Source organism: Anomalospiza imberbis, chromosome 8 (assembly GCF_031753505.1).
Source record: "Anomalospiza imberbis isolate Cuckoo-Finch-1a 21T00152 chromosome 8, ASM3175350v1, whole genome shotgun sequence".
NCBI classification, from domain to species: domain Eukaryota; kingdom Metazoa; phylum Chordata; class Aves; order Passeriformes; family Viduidae; genus Anomalospiza; species Anomalospiza imberbis.
This window is the reverse complement of record NC_089688.1, coordinates 8,831,592-8,854,825: the sequence shown is the minus strand read 5'-3', so window position 1 is coordinate 8,854,825 and position 23,234 is coordinate 8,831,592. Positions and strand designations below refer to the sequence as shown.

At 39.8% G+C, this 23,234-nt stretch overlaps 2 protein-coding genes across 5 annotated transcripts in view; both read right to left on the bottom strand.

The window, feature by feature from the left end:
• Nucleotides 1–23,234, bottom strand: part of SNCG (synuclein gamma) — a 205,591-nt gene that overhangs the window by 68,796 nt on the left and 113,561 nt on the right. The gene's annotated exons all lie outside the window — the stretch shown is intronic.
• The window catches only part of BMPR1A (bone morphogenetic protein receptor type 1A), a 73,369-nt gene that overhangs the window by 25,147 nt on the left and 24,988 nt on the right, over nt 1–23,234 (bottom strand). Inside the window, exons 2-3 of one of the 4 annotated variants that reach the window (XM_068197234.1) lie at nt 11,487–11,608; nt 10,496–10,547 (exon numbers count right to left, since the gene is read on the bottom strand). The gene's annotated coding sequence lies outside the window, so the exon portion shown is untranslated. Of the gene's footprint in view, nt 1–10,495; nt 10,707–11,486; nt 11,609–23,234 lie in introns of those variants that run through there. The other 3 variants (XM_068197233.1, XM_068197235.1, XM_068197236.1) reach the window with 3 other exon arrangements.

The window sequence follows — 23,234 nt, the reverse complement described above, 5'->3', positions numbered from 1 at the left end:
ATCATGTGAAGAACTGAAGTAACAAATAGAATGAAGTACAACAGCATGAAATTGGAAAAGTCATGCATATTGGTTACTCTGGGGAATTTCTGCCTCACACAGACTAGAAGCTCACACATAAGAGATAGCTATGTCCAAGGACACCAACTGATTACAGAACATCAGACACATCCATGTGATGTGCCCAGGAGAAAGACACAAACACAACTCCAGTATTTCCTAGGAAAATTTCCCAGGGAAAACAGCAAGGCACGAATAGCACAAAGATAATACGATTGGTAAATTCAACATCCATCTAGAAGGATACTATCTCAAGGAAAGAAAGACATTGGAGATAAAAAGAAAAGAAAATAATACAATTAAGACAGTTAAAATTGATGGGGAAATAACTACACTTTGACAACATAACAGGAACAAACACAATGAAAGACAGACAGCTATTCAATCTTAAGAAAATTACTGGTTCAACAACAAGGTATGGATTAGCCATTAAAATTCATTTGGATCAGAAAGTAGAAGAAAATTCCTAACCACTGGTTAGAAGGTTGTAGGGCAGATTTTCAGACTAAATAGAGTCCAAAATCTTAATTATTCTTTAGTTTTCAAAGGCCACCATCTCATGTAGCTACAGGTGTCAGGACAGGAATAGACTGATTTGGGACTACATTTCATTATTCTTAATACAAAAAGAGCTAGAGTTAGCTTCGGTTTATCCAAAGTCAAACAGTGAAATTTAACCAAGCCCATAACAAGAAGAAAGTTTCAGATTTTGTACTGTGTAATTTCGTCAAATACTTGTACATACCTACCTGTACAAACCTACCTGTGTTTTATTATTCTATTGCAAGTCATGCTTACACAAATTGTTGAAGTGTCACAATGAAACACTCGAACTACCTATGCTTGAGTGCTGTTAAATATGCTAAATTAAACAAACAAGGTAAATCCACCCCCAAAATCTGTCAAAAAATCCTACAACTGATGGAGAAGACTGCTGGCTATTGCAAGCCAGCTGGCTACATGGCCATCAACAAAAACAACTTCACATAATGCCCTATTTAGGCAGTAATCTGTTCAAGCTCACAGATATATTTCCCCTGAACCGTGGACTGTCTAAGAATTATTTAAAACTATACCTGACTGCATAAATTTAAAAGCCAAGAGACTGTGTAAATTATACAAGTCCTTTCTCCTTCTAGAAACTGAAGTGAAATCTGAAATGTGAAATGAAGCACAACTGTGTGCATTACATACTTCTCAAAAGACTGAAAAAAGAAATCTTAGTTCTCTCTGTAGTACATATTTACTGCAACACATTTGTTCATTCAAAAAATACAAGACCCTAACAACAGTTTTTTTTTGCAGCAGGGGAGCTCACAGCCTCAGTAAAGGACTTCTTATTTCTGACCAGAAAAGCCACCAAAACCCACCTTGGACAGTCAAACAGATACCTCCTGAAACGAAGATTTCCCACTCCTGGCAAGTAGCATACATGTGTACATCATGGCAGAATTTATAAGCCAAAGTACTAAATTATGATATATCTGTCTGTTTCATAAACAAAGTTGTTAACTGTGAAGAAATTAAAGCCTAACTCCTTTCTACTGTGCCCATCAAAATTAGGTAACTGGGGATGCCACTCACTGCACTCCCGAATGCCCATCTTACTGTTACTCTGGTTTTCCAATTAACTAACTGCTACAAGGTTTCTTCATTAAATTAACTGAAATGACGTTCAGAAAAATTGTCTTCCCACTGCAATCAGGCGTTCAGACATATCCTAATGTGTTACAAACACTACACATTCTTTTATATGAACATATTCAGACAAAATGTCACTACACAATTTTTATTCACCTTGACCCACTTCCCTATTTTCTCAACTCCATCACTTTGGAAGTGATTAGCTTGGCTTAGAGCTTCTGCCCTTAGGACAATTAGCAAATGGACATCCATGCTCTTTCTACAATGACATCAACTTCTGCTATTCTACCCAGAAGCTATCCTTCTCATATGTTTTATAATCTATTTATAATTTTTGCTAGTTCCTTACTGTCATACCAGTCAATGTGAACAAGAAGAAAAGTCTCTACACGTAATGTATTCCATCTCTAAATTTAGTAACAACAAATAGGGAATCATAACTTAAACCTCTTAGATCTCATTCATAAGAAACATACTTTTGTTCACCAAACATCAGCAGCAAGGAAAAAAAAAATCATCAAAACTGTTAGAAATTTTACATGTCACTACTAAAAATATTTTGGTCATAAAAGACTTATCACACATTTAGGCTCTGAGTTTCAATAATTTGACACAAATAATATACCTGGGTTGAGGAAAGGAAAAAGCTGGGCCTCAGTCTGGAATACACGTTTGCTCACATTTTTAGAAGTGGACAAAGACCCTAAAATAAGTCTGCCAGTGCCTTCAAAATTGCAAATGCTTTCACAGAAAGAGTTTCTAATATGCAATATGCCTTTTAGCACTATTAAGACTAATGAACGTTTTCACAACCTTACAGTATTTTTTTCATAATTTAAGGACAGTTATTCGTTAATCTATGTAAAAAAAGACCAAAAAAACCCAGATCCAGAAATTGACAGGGTAAGCATTTATTTTACTTAACTCCCATGATCTTGGCTTGCTTCTGCTACACCTATAACCTCTGCCCAACCTAGAAGAAGAAATTCTCAAGTTCTTTATGTCTCCAAAGTGAAGGTGATTATGCAAATTACAGAACTCGCGAAGAAGAGTTCTGCAGAAACTGGGTTTTTGTTTGGTGCTTGAAGAGCACATTTTTCACCTCACGATGCCTAAGGAAAACAGCCTGTGTTTTTGGTCACTGACTTTAGTCAGTAAGAAAGCATGCTGGAAAAGCCGCTGCTTCTTCCCGACGCCAGTGCCATCGGTGTGTCCCAGCAGAGGAGCGAGGGACCGGATGAAGGGCACCTGCCTGCCGCGCTCAGGCCGGCCCGCAGCTCCCACTCCCGGCGCGCTCCCCAGCCTGCGCGCTTCGCCCACAGGAGGGAGGCGTAAGCTCATTTCCCAGCAGGGGCACGTCGCTAAAGCCTACCTCTCTCACGCACAACCTTTAGAAAATGTGGCTGCTATTTAAGACACATCACTTGAATTTCAATTTTTGGTACAAAGGAGAAAACAGCAGCAACAAAGCCGAGACAACTCAATACGGGATTTAGGGGTTAGCTTTTTTTAACATGAAAAAAAACCGAGACTATAAACTACTTCTCTCCCTCTTGCCCTCGCCTCTTCCAGCCTTAACTCTCGTTTTCTAGGTAGTAAGATTTTTCCAAGTGCGCTGGCCAGCCGCCAGCTCCATAAAGCGAGCGGGAGGCGCTCCCCCCGCGGCCCCTCCCGGCAGCCCAAGGCGCCCGGCCTGACATGCTTTTCAAGGCGTGCTAGACTGCAGCGCAGACTTTCTGGCTCCACTTCCATTGTTTGCACGGCTGCTTTGCTCCTTATCCAGAGCCTGGATTAGCATAAGAATACTGTCTTCCCCCTCTGCAAGCCAGCTCCCCTCTAGAAGACATCCGCCCCTTAAGAATAAACATAGGGTTGAGTTTCTCTTTTTTTGGGGTTTTCTCTTTAAATCCCTTTTTCCTATTCAGGATTTGTTGAAACTAATAAAATAAATAAAACGCTAAACAAGCGAGGCTGACAAGGCTCAGAAAGGCCCGATTGCATAGATTAGTAATTACCAAGGTCAAAAGAGTCAACACCTGATAATGCCCGAAGCCCTCACTCCTCACACTGTGGACATGAAAGTTATTAATGGATACGCTTTCCATAGAGAGCTGAAAATAAATAAATTTAGGAAGGAGTAACAGAAAGGAGCTTTTAAATCCCCCTTTTAATTTACACCTGGAAGACAGAGTTGCAAATTACTGAGAACAAGAAACATTACTTATGAAGACAACTCTCAGCCACACACACGAACCAACCCCTCCAAACTGCAAGTGGTGATGCCTTTACACTGGGGAATCTGCCTGCTTACACATCTGCAAACCCTCTCCCTCTACAATGTGACAAAGGGACTACGGTGTCCCTTTTAGAGCAAGTGCCATGTGATCTAGCATTAAAAAAGGCCGACAGAAAAGCATTTCACAAGAAGCAAACTGCTTGCCCTCACAACGCTTCTAACTGTCAACATGGACATATTTTTTTGTTCTGCTACTCAGAAGGTAACAGCTGTCCAAGTGAACTCATATGTTTCATGAACAAGATAAAAACACGCTTGTAAATATTACTTCATAAGCAAGCAGTGTAATTTTTAAATCGTCAAATTCAGCGCTCCCCACTGCAATGGGTGAGAGATGAGCTTTCTTTGACAGTATTTGCTTGACACATACAAACAGCAGAGACAAGACTAGCAAGTTCAACATCATGAAGATTTGCTAATGCAAAACGCTGCTTGGCAAGGTAAACCTTAATCCTCACTTTCCTCAACGGCTTGCCATGCCCACGGAGGCACTGTACTCTGCTGAGAGGAGAAACTCTCCCTAGGAGAAACTCCTAGCTGTTCCCACAAATCACTGTAAATAACACACAGATATCCTCAAAGCAGGGGTCTCCATCAGACTTCCAAAGAGGCATTTTAATAGCTGGACAGGACAAATAAGTGAAATTGTAGGTGCTGCTCCTTTATCCTCCTCTAAACAACTGCTGTGGCAGGGGGAAGTTGTTTTTTAAGTATTCTTACTACAGAAACAAAATTTTAGATAAATGTAATTTGCAAATTATATTTACCTAGTAAGTTTGTTATTTGTGCTAGTTATATTACCCTTATAACTTAAAATTGCAACCTTTCTTTTATTCTTTTGAATTTTAATGAATAGTTGACTAACTTTTGTCACCTGTGAGCCTTCACTTCACCCTAGAAACTTACGTTGGGAATATTTTTATAAGATTACAAACTCCAGGCACAGAACACGAGTAGGTTACCACCTTCACAGCAAGGGCAAAAGAAGTGAGCAAGTATTATCAGTGGCAAGTTTAGAATAGCCTAAACTAGAATCATTCATTATCTTACATAGAACCTGCAAAGTGTTCAGATATTCTCAGTATCAGAGTGATAAATGCTTATGTGTAAAGTGTGACATGCTCACCTACAGAATTACCTCACAGACTAAACTAGATTGTTATATTAAGAAAGTGCTTACACAGGAGAAATAATGTAAAATTAATTATATCCTGCATTCAGCATCTATTTTCATCTGCAACATTTAATTTCAACATGACATATGTAAGAAAGTATTATTGCTCTGGGAGAAATTTCCAGGACTCTAAATGTATGTGTCTGAGTGCTATCTCACCCTGTCAGTGTTCTGCAAGTCTTGCTAAGATAAAAACAGACTTTAAGGCAAACTTAAGTTAAACTCTAAGTGCATTGCAGATCTGCTTGGTTAAATAGCTGCAGAAACAACATGGCATGCACATGCACACAAATACTCCTCTTAAGACTGAACAATGTATTTTCATCAAATATAGCTTCAAAGACATTTCCAAACCCCAACACAGTAATCTTTCAACAGGTAGACAAAAACAGAGTTCAAAGGTAATGTTCAGTTCAACAGTTATAATCCTCTATTTCCCTGCACTGATGTGCTAAAGCAATACCGTTAATTTTTTTTTTTCAGACAAAATTCAAAAGCAAACAAGAGCTTTCTGGTCATGAGATTATTGAGATTAAAAATCTCCCATTTGTAAACAACCAACTACACCAGTTCTTTTCTCAGTGCAAAAAGGTTATTTTAAACATGCTATGAAACATTTTTCAGCTATTGCACAGTGGAACTCAGGACAGCAGGAAATCAACATATAGGGTAGAACCTTGGCTTGGTTTTAGATTAAGTGAAGTTCACATTCAACTAATAAAATCTGTATTTTTTTCATTCAATCTTTGTTTTTCTCTCCGTATTGTAAGAAAGCAATTGGACTAAGACCTAAAGAAACTAAGAAGGTACAGAGATTATATGATCTATTCCTTCTATGAATTTCACTTGCTTTCCTACTTTTCTCTTTGATCATCATGGCATACGGCTTAAACTGCCCATACTCAGTATTACAGGGATAACTTGGACACTATTTTTTATTGCAAACATTTCCCCCACTCTCCCATCATCCTTAAACTTGAAGCTATCTCCTCTGATGTCTCAACAGTTCTTTAAGCTAAAAACCATAAAAGTAAAACCATGTTCCTCCTAAGTCACCTCTGCGTTAATTTTGGCAATTGTATTATTCCCCAGTCATTCATGATCACATTCTTAAAACTGTCTCATTCTGCCTTTTCTTATGTTACTTCTGTCAAGGCTGTTATTCCATCTAGGGGTGATTTATTCATTTCACATCTTCACTATCAAAACCTTCTTTCTTTCAGGATTCTTTAGCTTACATGAATCACCTCTACTAGGATGGAACTAAGGCTGATTCAAATTAAATCTGTGAAGGAAAAATTGAGGTTACAGGAAAACCACAGATTCCATAACGGGAAACAATTTTTGTTGCTAGTGGAAGAGAATACAGAATTATTTTTGGCAGAGAGAAAGGGGACAGAAAAGCCTTCTCTATCAAGCACTATATAGTATCTTGTAATCCTCTACCACATCCTAAGTATTTTTCCATTTCCCTTTTTTCTTGAGATTTTTCACACATTTGAGTTAAGAACCATACTGAAACCAAACCAGCAGATGAAAGACTGCAGTAATTTATTGGGTCAGTGTGACCAGGTTTTGGTAGCAGGGGGCTAAAGGAGTGGCTTCTGTGAGAAGCTGCCAGAAGCTTGTCCAGCCTATGCCAGCTGGCTCCAGGATGGACCCACTGCTGACCAAGGCCGAGCCCAGCAGGAATGATAATAATGCCTCTAAGATAACATATTCAAGAATGAAAAAAAGTTATTGCACAGATGTTTCTGTGGCCAGAGAAGAGAGGAGTGAGAATATGTGAGAGAAACAACTCTGCAGACACCAAGGTCAGTGCAGAAGGAGGGGCAGGAGGTGCTCCAAGTGCCAGAGAAGATTCTTCTGCAGCCTGTGGTACGGCCATGGTGAGGCAGCTGTGCCCCTGCAGCCCATGGACGACCACGGGGATGCAGAGATCCACTTGCAGCCTGTGGAGGAGCCCACACCAGAGCAGGTGGATGCCTGAGAGGAGTCTGTGAACCCATGGGAAACCTGTGCTGGAGAGGCTCCCAGCAGGGCCCTGCACAATGCAGGTTTCCTGGTAGGATTTGTGACCCCATGGGGGACTCCCATCAGAGCAGGCTGTGCCTGAAGGACTGCACCCCAGGGAAGTGACCCACGCTGCAGCACGGAAGGAACTCTCCTCCCTAAGCAGCAGCAGCAGGAACGTGTGATGAACTGACCATAAACCCCATTCCCCACTTTGCTTCACTGCTGGAGAGGGGAGGTAGGGCCCAGGAAGGAGGGAGGAATGGGAAGAAGGTGTTTTTAAGATTTCTACTTCTTGCCCGGCTCTAATTTTGTTAATAAGACATTCAATTAATATCCCCAAATTGAGTCTGTTTTGCCTGTGATGGTAATTCAGCGACCTCTCCTGGTCTTTATCTCCACCCATGGAGAGGGGAGTGATAGAGTGGCTTTGGTGGGTGCCTGTGTAAATTTTAAAGACTAATAAAGCAAACTTTTTTCCCCTTGCCCATTAAAAAAGTCTTATTAATTCAGAGATTGGTGGTATCACCAAACATGAAATTTACTGAGGGGAGGGGAAACCGAGTAGATTGCAAGTGTACATTTGCAAATTCCAAAACAACTCAAAGGGGACAGAACTTCAAGACACCTGTACAAATATCCCTCTTCTCATACACTGCCTTCTCAAAGACTTCAGGGACTCTCCTCTGCACAGGCAGACCCCTTATCACTTCACTTTCATCCCACTGAAAGCCTAGGACTGAACTGTTTCTGTAAAAAGCTTTCATATGCTTTACCTGCCAACTGAAACAAATAATTGTTTTTCAAACACCAGCAACTTGAGTGAGCATGTTTGAACGAGAACAGGAATTTCAGATCTTAGAACAACAAAATGTGTTTGAAGCATGGTGAAGTGTAGCCATTTGGGAACCCCTCTGCACATCTACACCGTGGAAATTCTCCTAACAGATGTGACTACTGACCCATCCACCATTACTCTAAACAGATTCAGATTTTTACTCAAGATACCCTAAAATTCCTGTACTGTGCTGTAAACTTAAAACATACGTATTTTAAGGACATGATAAAAATATCTTTTCTTTACATAGACTTGGCTATGGCACACAAGTAATTTTTTTAAAGGATAGTATATATATCTAGTTTAGAAATAAGAAAATTAGAATGCTTTTATCAGTGTCTTTATAAACATTAAGGATATTATAAAAAGACTCTTATCTAAATCGGCCTTAGATTTTGGTAAGCTAATAAGTAGCTGCTTATTATTTTAATATTTAGTATTTTAAAATACATTTTAAGTCAATACAGAATTTTAAATAAATTCTGGATCAATTGCAACATTTTAGAAACACTTCACCTAAACTTTCATGAAACTTATTGTACCTTCACAACCTTGGAAGCTCTGGAGAAGGACATTCTTGACTTTTCAACCTGGTTTAGAGTAACATACTCCATAACTAGCTACTTAGGACTGCTTCAAAATAGTACCATCAGAATGAAACACCTGTTTTGTTTTGGCTCAGGGGGAAAAAAGGAAAGAAAACAATTCTTGAAAGCAAAATTAATTCTTGTATTAACGTTTAGTTGAAATCCACATTTTACCACTCCTAATTTAAACACTAAATAGAAAAATAAGCAAAAAAGGCAATCTGGTATATTTCTAATTACATAGCCATGTTACAATAATCCGGTTGCAAAATATATTCCTATCAATACAAGCATCTTCAGACTGCAATGCAAATGCAATCCTTGTATGCTTTTCTCACTCAAGATCTTAAATTGTTCTCTGTCCTACCCCATAAAATTCCCATCCTCAGGTACAGAAATAAAATAGAAAATTTAGCTTCCTTTTACTACACAGGAACTTGTCTAGATTTCACTGAAATCTGTTGTCCTTGACACTTTCAAGAGAAGCACCTGAACCAAACAGAACCAACATAAAAATGAAGGGATTCTCAGCAGCTTAATCTGACCTCGCTGAGCCCAACAGTCCTGACCTAGCAATAGGAAGGCTCTTGTTTCGTGTGGTCGGAGATCAAGATGATGAGACTACTGGAACAAAATGGGATAAGCCAGGGGCAATGGTAGTAAGAAAAGTCCTGTTAGGAGGACACTGCAGAACAGAGCAGCCCCAGAGTGGAACCACTGGCACTTCCTGTTTTCATCAACTGATTCAGAAGATGACATGGATGTCTGGTTCCTCCACTCCTGGAAAATGCTTTGAGCACACTGACCTGTATTTCCCATTTGTGGTTTGAGCCTCAAGTGGCTCAACCTGTTTGTTATGGAATTAACTCCTAGCAAATAGTTTGCCACCAAGGAAATTCAATGGCAGCTAACCCAACCTTATAAAATAATTGTTTCCCAACAGAACAGAGAGGATCTTATGCAGTCTTGATGATTAACAAGAAAATCATTGCAGGAATACCATTTCATCACTGGCACCCTTCATTCTGAAGCACCTAGTATGTGTTTCTGGCTATTGAATGAACAAACTCCATCACATAAAAAATGCTCCTACCACTACTGGTTTGAAGGACACAGAAAGATGACAACTCTATGGACAGTAGAAGCTGAAAAGTAGGAAGTTATTACTAAACTGTCAACTAAAGTTATTGGTTCAGCAGTTGTACATTAGAGGTCTTTAATGGCCTTCTAACTCGTGCCTTGCTGCAGGCAAGGAAACTAACGAGTATTTGACATTTTAGTGGGTGGTGCTGGGAAGTCATCCAAGTCCAGTTTTCAACATACCAAAGAAAATAATGATACAACCAATATCTTTCTATTAACTACAGAGACAACACTATATGGGACACCAGTTGCAGAAGGGAATTGAGCTCACATAACCCTACTGATTACATGTAATATACTAATCTGAATTTCTCCAGCTGCATTTCACTAGAAATGCACAAATTCACAGGTGTAATTAAAACAGAGCTATTTACTCTACTAAGTGAGAGGTAAGAAAATTTTACACTGTCTCACAAAATAAAGTAAACAGACAAAATTTGCCTGATACCATAACTCTTTTCCAATGTACCCCTGCACAACAAATTAGCAAAAGTACAATGAAGGATTGTATTACAGAGATCCCATATTAAAGAAAGATAAAATGAACTATCTTGAGAACTGTCAGACATTTGATACTCTTCACTGAACCCTAAAATGGAAGAGACAACCAAATAAATTTAATCCCAATTTCTCTCTGTAAACCAATCAGGAGCTAACAAATTAACTATCAGGCAGCAGTTTTAGATACAAAGAAAAGAAACCTTTTGTATAAAACAAATATTTAAAACTAAAACACTCACCTTCACTGTTTTTTGTAGGTGTCCAAACTCATAAATGGGCTCAAAGACATACCTGAAAGCAGGTCAGGCAATGAAATACAATACTGCTGATCTCTCACTCAGGAAGCACATAAAATGTCTGATCAACACCTGGGCAATGTACCCTGCTAACATCTGGTATTTATAGTACTGCCTTCTTTTGGCATTCACGATCAAGTTTTATTTTTTGTCTTTGTCCCTTTGCTGTTGAAATTCAGGCATAAAAGGTATGAAAACAAGAGGCAGTACACAGGAGCAGGAATAATTAGCACAAGGATTTGCTTTTATTTGGTTCTGATAAGCTCCCCTCTTCTTGCCATTTCTCTGCTTGTGGACCTAGAAGCCCATAATCCCTAGTAAAAAGAGAACCAACTGTGTGAAGATAGAGAAATTTTGTGGTGGAGTGGTGTTGCCATTTTATTTTTTGCCAGATCAGCTATTTACATACAGGGAAAGCAAAATACAACCTCCCTCCCTCAACTGCTTCTAATACTACTCGTCTTTAAAAAGACAGCAGACTAGAAGGCAGAAAAAGTAACTTGTGAAGGTGGTCCCTTTTTAAAACAGTACTGTGTCCAGTTTTCAACCCATCTACTTATGCTCATGCCCTGCCACTTGACACTGTGTAAAGCTTTTTGCCCAGTCATATCAGCAAAATAATAGACTCAACTAATAATCAACTAAAGCATTAGTGGTATTCATGACTAAGCAGATTCTACCAAACAAAATTTGCCTGATACCATAACTCTTTTCCAATGTATCTCTGTACAAAAGATGTATCTGTAGTTGTCTTTTTTCATAACTGAGATACAGACAGAGGTTAGATCAAACAGCTGTTTTAATATGGTATTAATGTCTGTCACTAGCATAAAAAAGGTGGCTCTGAAATTTTTTATAAGATATGGTATCTGCTTATCATATGCTTTTTATCCCTGAAATACTCAAAATAAAATTTTGCATGCATTAACCTTACCTCCGAATTAGGAAACTGAATGAAACTGTATTGTACTTCAAGCTTGCTCCAGACTGTTTTCATCTGTACTTCCACTTCATTAGTTCAAAGGTGGTATTATGGAAATGCATATTTCTACTGATCTGCAAAATACAAAGAGGATTTGATTAAAGAGCTAGCTGAAGAAACTGTGTTGATGGTTTATGGTCTAGAACGTGAATTGCACATTGCAGATACCTGTATCTGGAATTACAGAAACCATCTCCTATGATGAGCTGCTCCCAGCCAGAAACTTCCTAAGAGTCATGCATATCCAACAGCTGCACAGTTGCAGTGTATTTGTAAAACACTGACACAAAAAATAATTTTAAAATAATTTTACTGTTATCAGTAATTGATCATATTAAAAATGAACCAACAAAAACACTTCTATCCTTTAGCTGGAAAATACCTTTGAGATCGAGTCCAACCTGTGACCTAACACCACCTTGTCAACTAGATCATGGCACTGAGTGCCACTTGAGTCTTGAGTCTCTTCTTAAAATACCTCCAGGCACGGTGAATCCACCACCTCTATGGGCAGTGCATTCCAATGCCCAATCACCCTTTCTGTGAAGAACTTCTTCCTAATGCCTAAAGAAAGGACACATTGTTGGTGACACCAATGGAAAAAACAAGCCATGCACAATTCAATCTTTATTATAAACACCAGAGAATCTGGAAGACTGCAGCTCCACACCAAATATCCGCTGGTGTCACATCATTATTTCCAGTACACCAGAAACTACAATATACAGAGAAATAATTGATAGGTTTTTGTAGCTGTGCACAGACATGATTACTCCTGGGAACTGAAAAGCAAGCCAAGAATTTAGACAAAGGTACTGGCAGTCAGGTGGGTTTGATTTTTGGTTTGTGTTTTTAAACTGCTGTACATCCCAGCATCAGAGGAAAGCCTGGCACAGGCTCTTACCCAGTTCTCTTAAGGACTGTGGACAAGCCTGACTTGTCTCATGCCCCAGCATTTTCAGATGCATTGTTGATAGCTAAGACAGGCTTACCAGCTTTGTTAGTTTGATTCCACAGTGAGCAGATGCCACCTATTGCCAACTTTTCCCATTTTATCAGTGTCATAATTTCTGAATGTTTCCATCACCTGAAGCTTTTAAGAAGATCCTACAAGAATTTTGCCATTTAGAAGTGCCAGTCTTATGACTGCAATCATAACCTTGAAAATCACACAGAGGCTTGAACCCCACCATTCCAGCTGTACTGTTAAATAACATACAACCACTCGTACAGTGTAGAGATGGAATGACTTTTGAATACCAAGGCCAACAGGAGGGGTGCAAACAGAGAAACCATGTGTATGATTTCCAGCAGAGAGTTTCAGCATCCACTCTCCTTCTCTTTTCCTTCCTAAGGACCATAAAGACCTTTCCATTACCAGAAGGTCAGAATACTTCTGTCTCCACATCCATTTATAAGCACTGCTCGTCACACAGTGAGGTTTAATAGTCTTGGTAATAAATAATAAATTTGTGCTAAATGGTAACCCAAAACCATGCAGAATATCAGATAGCACCAATTCTTAAAGACAACTGTCTCGTCTGAGCAGACAAGCTGACACTTCACTTATTTCTTCCATGGTAAAATTGCAAAACATTCTAGCCATGCAATTGTATTTGTAGAGATTGTTTTTGCTTTTTTAAGTAAAGAATCTGTAAAATATACCCATCTCTTCTCCTGTCTCTAACCAAGGTCTTCTGGTGGACTCCAAAAGAACAACAAAAAAAAGCTGGTGTGCTTTCTGTTTTTACAATACCTCCAATCATCCTGTATGTAGTACCTGATTTATATAAAGTCCACTTTGTATTATTTAAAAAGTTTGCTTTACAAGAGTAAAGACATTTCTGAACAATGCAGTTCAGGGTTTTTTGTTTTATTTTTAAAAACATGTCCTTATATTTTTCCAAACTCCCAAACTGATGAAGTAGTTGTTCAATTCTCTAAAAATTCATTGCCTTTCCTAATGCCAACCCCATGGATCAGATATCTAAGCTCTCTTACCAAACAACTTTATTTTGGTGAACTTCCTCATCTGCATGACTCTAAGTATGTCTATATTAGCATTTAATTCAAATCAGGACTGCCCTTTTGAAGTCCATCTCCCAAACAACCCAATTTTCCTTGCTTTGCTTTACATTGCAAAGCAGTCATCAGGTACATGAACCAGGTTTCTTTTGAATAAAATCAGATCACAGAATGAGCTTCAGGTGTACATTGTACACGCTCCAACCACCAAGAGGAATTCAGCCACAGAATCAAACCAGGATCAGCTTGAAATAAAACTCTCACCACCTGTATAGCACAGATGCCAGGTTCTCAGCACCTGACAGATCTGATCTTATTACACCACACTGCTTGGTAATGTGGACACAGACTCTTTTATGACTTACTGAATTTTTGTGTCAGTTCCAGATTCATCTCTCCCCTTTTTAAAAGGGAAACTACAAAACCTCTGTCAGATATAGGACAGAAGTTAATGATAATTATTAAATTATGGGAGTGACCTCACAGTGTTACTATTTTTTCCACTTCATCAGCATGAAATGCTACTTGAGAACATACTCAGTTTTATAAAAATCAATTTACTTAAATATTTATTTTTATACACTTATCCAAACTGCTTAATTATTAATATATAAGTTTTTCAATTTGTTTAGTGCCATTCTTGATGGCTACTTCCAGAAAAGTGCTATCAGGTACAAAATGAAACAAGTGAATAAATTATTTGCACAACTATACCTTCACTTTATTAGAATTTGCTAACCTACAGCAACTATAAGAGGCACAACTTCAAAAGTACAGAGGCTCACAGTGCTTGTCACTAGTTACATATTACATTCAGATTTACCTACAAATTGTTCTTAATGCCAAGATTAAATTCAAGATCTTAATATACTATCAACTGAAAAATATCAGCACTCAATTGGGGAAAAGTAAAATTAGAATTCCATGAACACACTAGCTATCTAGATAACCCAGAAAACTGTAGATTTTCTGCCACTGGCAGGCCCCAGGAAACAGTCAGAATATCTAAAATGAGTTGATTTAAACCTCATTCAGGAGTGGGGATTGTTCCCCTGCTAGCAGAGTGCAGGAAGCAGCTACGGGCAAGCCAGACAGACCGCAGGGACTCGCAGTGGCAAAGCTCAAGTCAGTCTAACTTGCCTTGAGGAGCAAACTTACTCAGCCTGTGGATTCCTTTTTTCTTGTCTTACCACATATCTCCAGTTACTGCTTCCCTTCTCAGTAGTTCCAGTTTCTTCAGTTCCAGGGCCACATCCAACTCATTCCCTCACCTGTCTCTTCTTTTGATGCCAAAAACTTTCCTGGCACTTCTCCTGCACTCTGCTCATTCCCACTGCTCCAACTGCCTCACCAGTTTCCAGGTAGGTTACTTTATTCATCTTAAATTATCTTTCTTCCTGAAGGAGCCTGCTACTTGTTAAATACAGTGTGTATTTAAGGAACAGAAGTTTGTAAAGTAACTTAAAGTAACATAAGAGTTAAACCAATTCAAGTGCAATTAAGTACATGATCATACAAGGACTCATTGGTACAGACAGGGTTAAATACTTGACCATTCCTTCCAGCTTCCAGTTACTGCTTTCCTGCTCTTTCACCTCCTCCAGCCATCCATAGAACACTTCTGCAGGGTGGCCATTCAGGTAAGCATACCTTTATTTCAATTTATGAAACAGAACTTGTTTTGGAGTTTCTGTAAATTCAAATCATGGCACAGACATAGGCTTGAGTGATCTCAGACTCACAGATATCAGGGAAAAAAAAGGTCAAAACCATTCAGCATCTGAGACTTGGGGTGGGAGCAAAGGGGAAAAGGAGAAAAGTGTGCGGTGCTCGCAACATGCCTCTGTGTGCAATGTCAGAGTTCATGGCCAGATGACAGCTCTGGTAACCAGAGATGGGAGAGGTTTCAGAAGCAGAATTATTCCTCTTCAGGTAAACTACAGCTCTAGACAATAGGCTTTTTGTTAGAAATCTGTGCACAATGAAAATACGCTGCAGACCCATATGGTAGCCTGGAAGATGCTTTGGTTACAATCTCATGACTGCCACTAGAAAATACAGCCAGAATTCCTGTAATCTATTGCTTTTACAGGACTACTACTGGTCCCAAATATGAGTTGAATTGCAAAGGGAAAGAAGCCATATCAAATTTCCAAATTTTACTCCATAGTTCATGACCAAAGATAAGAATTTATTAAGGAAGCCTTTTTCAGCAAGTTTACATGTGAGCTAAACCCCCACAGCATGCTGGGAAAAGCAAACATCATACTGTATGGCAAATTTGGGGCTTGCTGGCTTTGCCTGTCAAACAGTGAAGGTATATGAGCAAGAACATCTCACTGAACAAACAGCTCTTCCAAATACAATGAGACCAATTCATGAAATAAAATAAACTGGCTGAACAAACCCTTTCCAGTCCCTGGACACCATGTCTTCCAGGTAGCAAGAGGGAAAGTAAGAGCCTGAGACATGGTTCAAGCACATTTATTTGATCTTTGAGGCAAAGTAGTTCCAAATTGTTCAAAATCATGTTAGTAAAAATATACCTCCATGAAAGCCAATTTTTAAAATTAATTTTATACCTACCTTCTCTTGAGTTTTAATTAACAATCATTAAGGTATTTTTGCAAGGTATTAAAAATGCAAGGAATTATAAAACATTCAACACTTCATGTCTTACAGTTCTTCACATCTGTATTACAGTGGTTTGGCCTTCCTATGTATCTGGTCAAAACATTCCAATTAGCTCAGAATACTACTGATCTTTACAGCACTTCCAGGTTGTTCTCGGAAAACCTAGATTTTTGTTGCTTTTATTGATTACTGCATGGAACCTTGATGGCAAAAAGCATTCTTAATAATTTGTGAGAACTTCAGAAACACTACTGTGAAGGAATTTGGAGGAAATGACGTATCACACAGGACAGAAATAATACAGATTGAAACATCAACTGGGCCATTCAGTACTAATCTTACCTGGCTGGTTGGTTGTGTAGGCAGGTGGAGTAATGAATGAGTGGTGCTGCTGCTACTAATGGAATCAACTCTTGATTGACCTTCCAGTCTAACAGAAAATATGAGACAAATCTGTAGAATTCAAAAAACCTCTAAAAACCTAAAACTGTTTTTCCTTAACTCATGTCACCCTCTTTTATGAGGGAGAAGAAGCTCTCTATCAGAGCCATACAACTTTTTTCTTCCTGACTCTGTTTTTTATTTCATGAACATGACTAGCTAGAAGTTAAATCAATGGGCCAAGACTAGCACAGCAAAATTTTTTTTTGCACAACAGACAGCTCCTCTTGTCTACTCAAGAGGTATCAGAAGACTCCTCACATCATTTGTCCCCTTTTTGTAGGTGGGAAGAATCTGTGCCCTAGAACAACTTGAGCTTTTCCTTCGGAGGCCTTCCAGCCATGCAAGCACACAGACACAAGACACCCTGAACAGGTAGCTGAAAGAACAACACACTGTGTAGCAGCTAAGCAAGCACTCTCCCTGCTCATTACACATTTTTGTTTTCATCATCTTCAAAGCCTGCTGTGATAGAAGACAAAATGGTCTACATGATGAGGCTCCGAAAATATCATTGCCCCTGGGCATAACTACAAGTATGAGAGCACAAATAAATTCCTGAGTAAGGTGGGACTGTGCAGTACCTGACAGGAAAAAAAAAGCATTTTCCAGACTGACACAAATCTGCATAAATTACAATACACCATACTCTCCACAGCATCTAGTGGCACAAATGATTAATTATAGGGGCCACGAGAATCCAGGCACAAGGCTCATTCTGCCTCATCAGTAGGGCCAGATAATTCCATCAGGTTTTTATTTTGCCCTGGCAGATGTAATTTTCCATACCAGAGTGAGTCTAAGCTTCCTGATTTCTTAGAGGCTATCTTCAGTATTTTATTTTGGCATGCCTAGCTACATCATCTGTAGTCAAGGACTCCACAGGTTGCTGTGCTGTGAGAGCTCTGTGCTCCCTAGGATGCTGCAGAATTCCTCTCAGTCTTCTTAAATATTATTCACCAGTGAGCCAGCAGAAGCTGAAAAATCAGCTCACACTCTAAACTTCAGAGGTAAAAGGAATCTGACAACAGCTTGCTATTAGAAGAAAAGCAGTTACCCTCAAAAGGAAATCCATCAGCCTGCAGCAGTGGTGACAAATCAAAGCCACCAGTTCATTCTGTGCTGAGAGGTGAAGTCAGAATTGACTTGTCAAGCTTTGTCAAGTAACAACTGGGCAAAAGCCTTTGCTGAGCAACTCCTTCTTTCATACCATCTCACAGCTCTCCAAGTATCCAAAACAATTTCTTTAACAAATATCCCTGGTTTTCAAGAGGGATGTAAACCTCAACTGCTTTAGCACAACTCTGGAGGTACCTGGCCCAAAGTTCCTCCACCCACAATCTCAGCTTCCTCTTGGGATACTTGTGAGTGGCTCCACAATTAACAGTCTTCTGCTGTGCCTGACATCCCTGAAAACATAAGGCTGCTTGTGACACCACTGACTTCACAAGTCTTCCTGAGTTGCAAAAAAATTTATCAAAAAAACCCCTAACCCAGGCTTCATGCTGTGTTAAGCCATCAGGCACATTTCCCAGTGAGCCTTGCCAGCAAGCTGCAGACGGTCAGTTGGCCACACTTGCCACACGGCTAACAGGTTGCTGTGTGTGGATGGAAGCAACAACTCAACTCGATCACTTGGCATGCAGACTCCGAGGCAAATTCTTATCCTAATACTGATCCTGGGAATCTTGCCCAGAGTGCAATTTCTCTCTGATAAAAGAGCCAATGAAATTTAGCTTCTGCCTGTCCCGCAGGACATATTAGACCACATTCTGATAGGTGATCCTCTTCTCCCTCTCCCTAAGATTCCTGCAAAAGGTCAAGTATTTCTTCTATCTCTCTATGTTACAGAGTAATTCAAGTGGTGAGAAACATTTTCAGGAACCCTTCGATTTAAAAAGATAAATAAATTCTATTGCAACTTTAAAATCCCATGGTTTTGTGCACTATAAAAATACTATAGAGCAAACCACCTGAAAACTACACTACTGTTCTATCACACTGCCTTATACCTCTGTGTGTGTAGGATTGATATTTTCTTTCTTAAATTTAAATTTTACATTATAAATTTTTAAGTAGTGTGGTGGGTTGACTCAGAGTGGATGCCAGGTGCCCAAAGGCACTGTCACTGCCCTCCTCAACTAAACAGGGAGAAGAAATATAACAAAAGGGTTGTGGGTTGAGATCAGGACAGGGAGAGATCACTCACTGGTTAATGTCACAAGCAAAACAGACTCAACTTGGGAAATTAATTTACTATATTACCAATCAAACTGAAGTAAGATAATGAGAATAAAGTCAAACCTTAAAAACATGTTCCCTCCATCCTTCCCCTCTGTTTGGACTCTACTCCCAAAATGTTTACCTCCTCCCTGCATGTGGAACAGGGAATGGGGGATAGCGATCAGCTCATCAGACACATTGTCTCAACTGATCCTTCCTCCTCAGGGGAAGGACTCCTCACACTCTTCCACTTCTCCAGCACGGGCTTCCTCTGCCAGGAAAGTTTCCCCATGAACTTAACCAATGTGACTCCTTCCCACAGGCTGCAGTTCTGCATGAATTGCCACAGTGTAGGTTCTCCTCCCTTAGGAGAACGCTGCTCCAGCATAGGTTACTTCCACAGCATCACAAGTGCTGCCAGCAAACCTGCTCCAGCATGAGCTCCTCTCTCCATGGGGTCACAGCCTCCTTTGGGCATAAATCTGCTCCAGCATGGGGTTCTCCACGGGCTGCAGGTGGAACTCTGCTCCACTGTGACCTCCATGGGCTGCAGGGGCACAGCTGCCTCACCATGGGCTGCATGGGAGACTGCTCTGGTACTTGGAGCACCTCCTACCCCTCCTTCTGCACTGACCTTGGTGTCTGCAGAGTTCTTTTTCTTCCTCTGACATATTCTCACTCCTCTCTCCAGGTGCAGTTGCTACTGCACAATAACTTCTTCCCTTGCTCACATGTGTTATCCCAGAGGCACTTCCATCAGTCATGAGCTGAGGCCCGGCCAGCAGAGGGTCCCTCCTAGATCTGGCCAGCACTGGGTTCATTTGACATGGGGAAAGTTTCTGGCAGCTTCTCAAAGAAATCATCCCTGGAGCTGCAACAAAAACCTTGCCATATAAACCAAATCCACACACACAAAACCATATTAAACACAGGTTGCAGGCTGGCTAACTTCTTACAAGAAACACAAGTCACAGGAACACGTAGACGTAGATGGGAATGAGAAAACCTTTCCAACAAGACCACTGCCTTCAGCAAAGCACTAAGAGCTATCAGCTCAACAGCTCTGAACACATGGAAGCGTGACAGATTCTTTAAGGAAATCAGGAGACACCTCAGACACCACTCCCACCACAGTAAGGTTAAAGGCCTTCACTGTGAGCAGACCTATCAAGTACGGAAGTTTTTCTATAGAAAAGTACGTGGATTACACATTAACATTCAAGAGTAAAACAACTCTTGTGGAGGAACCTTTGGAGCCCACATCACAACCAGTCTCCTGCTTTCTTTAAATCACTAACAATATAACACCACATAGCAAAACAAAAAGAAAAGCATGTAAAAATATTTCAAATTATTCTAGACAACTTCAGAATTCATTTGGACCACATGTAGTATCTAAAACTTAAGACATTTCAGACAACTGAATATTATCCCCAGAAAACACAAGTCATCTTTTTTTTGCAAAAGTGATTATGCACAAGAAAGCTATAATTATGGAATCAACTCTTTTAGTAAAATGCTTCTACTAGTGACTTGTTGGAGCATACTTGGTCTCTGAAATTTCTTTAAACATTATTTAAAAAAAAAAAAGCCAAATGGAAATTAGAATAATGGAATATCCTGAGTTAGCAGGGATCCACAAGAAATCACAGAAGTTCAACTCCTGCACAAGACCACCCCAAGAGTCACACCATGTGCCCAAGGGCATTGTCCAAACGCTTCTTGAACTCTGCCAGCCTTGGGGCTGTGAGCACTGCCCTGGGGAGCTGTTCCACTGCCCAACCACCCCCTGGGTAAAGAACCTTTTCCTGACATCCAACCTCAACCTGCCCTGACACAACTCCAGGCCATTCCTCGGCTCCTGTCAGTGTCACCACAGAGCAGAGATCGGTGCCTGCCCCTCCTCTTCCCCTCAGGAGGAAGCTGTGACTGCAATGAGGTCTCCCCTCAGTCTCTTCTCCAGGCTGAACTGACCAAAGGACCTCAGCCTCTCCTCATATGGCTTCCTCTCGAGGCCCTTCCCCATCCTCATGGCCTCCTTTGGACACTCTCTAATAGCTTTCTATCTTTCTTGTATTGTGGTGCCCAGAACTGCACACAGGACTTGAGACAAGGCTGCAGCAGGGCAGAGCATAGAGGGACATTCCCATCCCTTGACCAGTAAGTGATGGTGTGCCTGATGCACAATTAGAAGACATTTCTCAAATAATAGAACAAGCTGGATATTTGCTAAAGTATTCTTTACTCATCAGAATTTCAGAAGACATGAGCATAAAATAATTTTCATCCTTACCATTTGCATGATGATACAACACTTGATTTGCAAGTCTAAACTTAGGCTACCCTGGCCTCAACATCTGCTCCAGCCGAGGTGAACAGGTTGGAGTAAGGCAATGCTGCCTCACACAGCAAATAATACACAAGAGTAATTCAGTGTAGACACTAAGGTGCTCAAAAATCCTCAGCCATTTCAGCTATTAAGTCTAACAATTATTCATTCTGAATGCTAGAATGTTATACTGCCTCTAGTTCTTTGTTCACCATATTATGAATGCTTTCAACTTGACCTAAGATTTCTAATGACAGATTTCTGAAATACTACATCCAGAATAGACCTGAAGGGCACAAACAAACATAGAGCAGGAAAACCCATCCACCAGGTTCCTGGACATGCTGTACAGTTATCTAATATCTAATCTGTCCTTTTGCATTTCCTATTGATTTATATATTTAGAAGAAATGGTGAAAAATTCATCACATCTCAAATTCTCTTCTTCAAATGCACAGGAGTCCTGGTGCCCTCATCAAGGATTTGAAAGAAAACTAAGCTTTTCCCCCTGCCCTTAGCAAAGCCATAATAAAAATCTCATTGTGGTAAAAGGTGGTGAGAGGCCACTTGCAGAGAACAATACAGATCTCTTCTAGTTAACTGCCTGGGAACAGGTTCATTTTGTACAGCAACACCACCTTCCATGAACAAACACTGTATCCTGAAAAAAAAAAAGACTTGAAAAAGAATGGCTAAATTAAATCCACAGCTTCTTCAGCGTGGGACAGATTTTTGTCAGCAAAGCTCTAAAGACACCAGAGGTGTGCCTGCTGAGAACTGCAACACACCTGGTACTCTGCACACTCCAACTGCTCTGACAATGCTGACCTGAGCTAACAAACCATCATCCAGCATCACCCCACAAGTTGTGGATGGACAGGGTGATCCCAAGAAGGACCTGATGAGCACATGTGATCCTTCACTGCTGTGCCTGTTAAAGATGTCACTTTTTACAGAGATGAGCACAAAGCCTGTGGAAGAAAGGGGAAAAAGGAGAAAAGAGGCATAATTTGATTTTTATCCAATTAAGCACTCTTGGGGTTGGAAAAGACTCCTGAGATACAACCACAGTTATAGCAAAATACACACCAAATGAAAAGTTATTTTATTCTTGGTATGTAGAGAAAGTAACTTACACTTCACTGTGTTCCAGAGTGGCTTGAAAAATAATATGAAAGCTTTTCCATCAACATTAAGAGACAGCATCAGAAAAATATGAGCAAGCATTTGTGGTAGTTATTGTTCAATCATGTTTTTGAAAAATTCATGCTTATTTTAGTTTTGGGAAGCTTGTCCTGCTGCAAGAAACTTAAGATACTTGGCATTGTTACTTTAATAGGACTTCTAACAAAAAAAACCCAACCAACCAAAAAAACCCCAAACCCACAAAAAACAAAACCCTCTGACTCTAGCAGCTTTTTTTATTTACTGAAGACACAAGAGCCAGCAGCTGACATTTGAATCTCATCTAAATTCAAACAGGAAATACCCTTTAAGGAGTTCTCAATTGCAGATTGATTCACCCTTGATGTAGTGGATTCTCCATTCTGAGAAGACTTCTAAATGTACAGGTAAGAGCATTTACGGCATACTAGGCTAAGAGTTTATGTTCTTTCCTTTTGCCCACGGACAGACAACAATCCCAAGCAGAATTACTCAGAGCTGAATACAACATCCACACTGCTCAGCCCAACCAAGCAGAGCTCCCCATCTACAGGACCAGTTTGAAAACAGTGGAGACAAAGTTCCACTGCACAGAGCATGGACCAGCACAAGAACGATTTTTTTATCTTTCCATCTTTGTCCCATTTGTGGCTAATTAATAATATTTAAACTTAAAAAAAAAAAACTTTGAAAAAAGATAAAAGCAGAGCTATTTCAGATGTATAAATTAGTATATCATGTGATGTATATCTTTCAACAAAAAGCTAAAACAAATTTAACAGATACACTTCAGATTATTAATTACCCTAAGTAATTTTTCTTTCTCCATTTTTCGTTTGGGGAAAAAGGAAAACAGAGCAACTTTTTATGTTCCCTTAACTTAG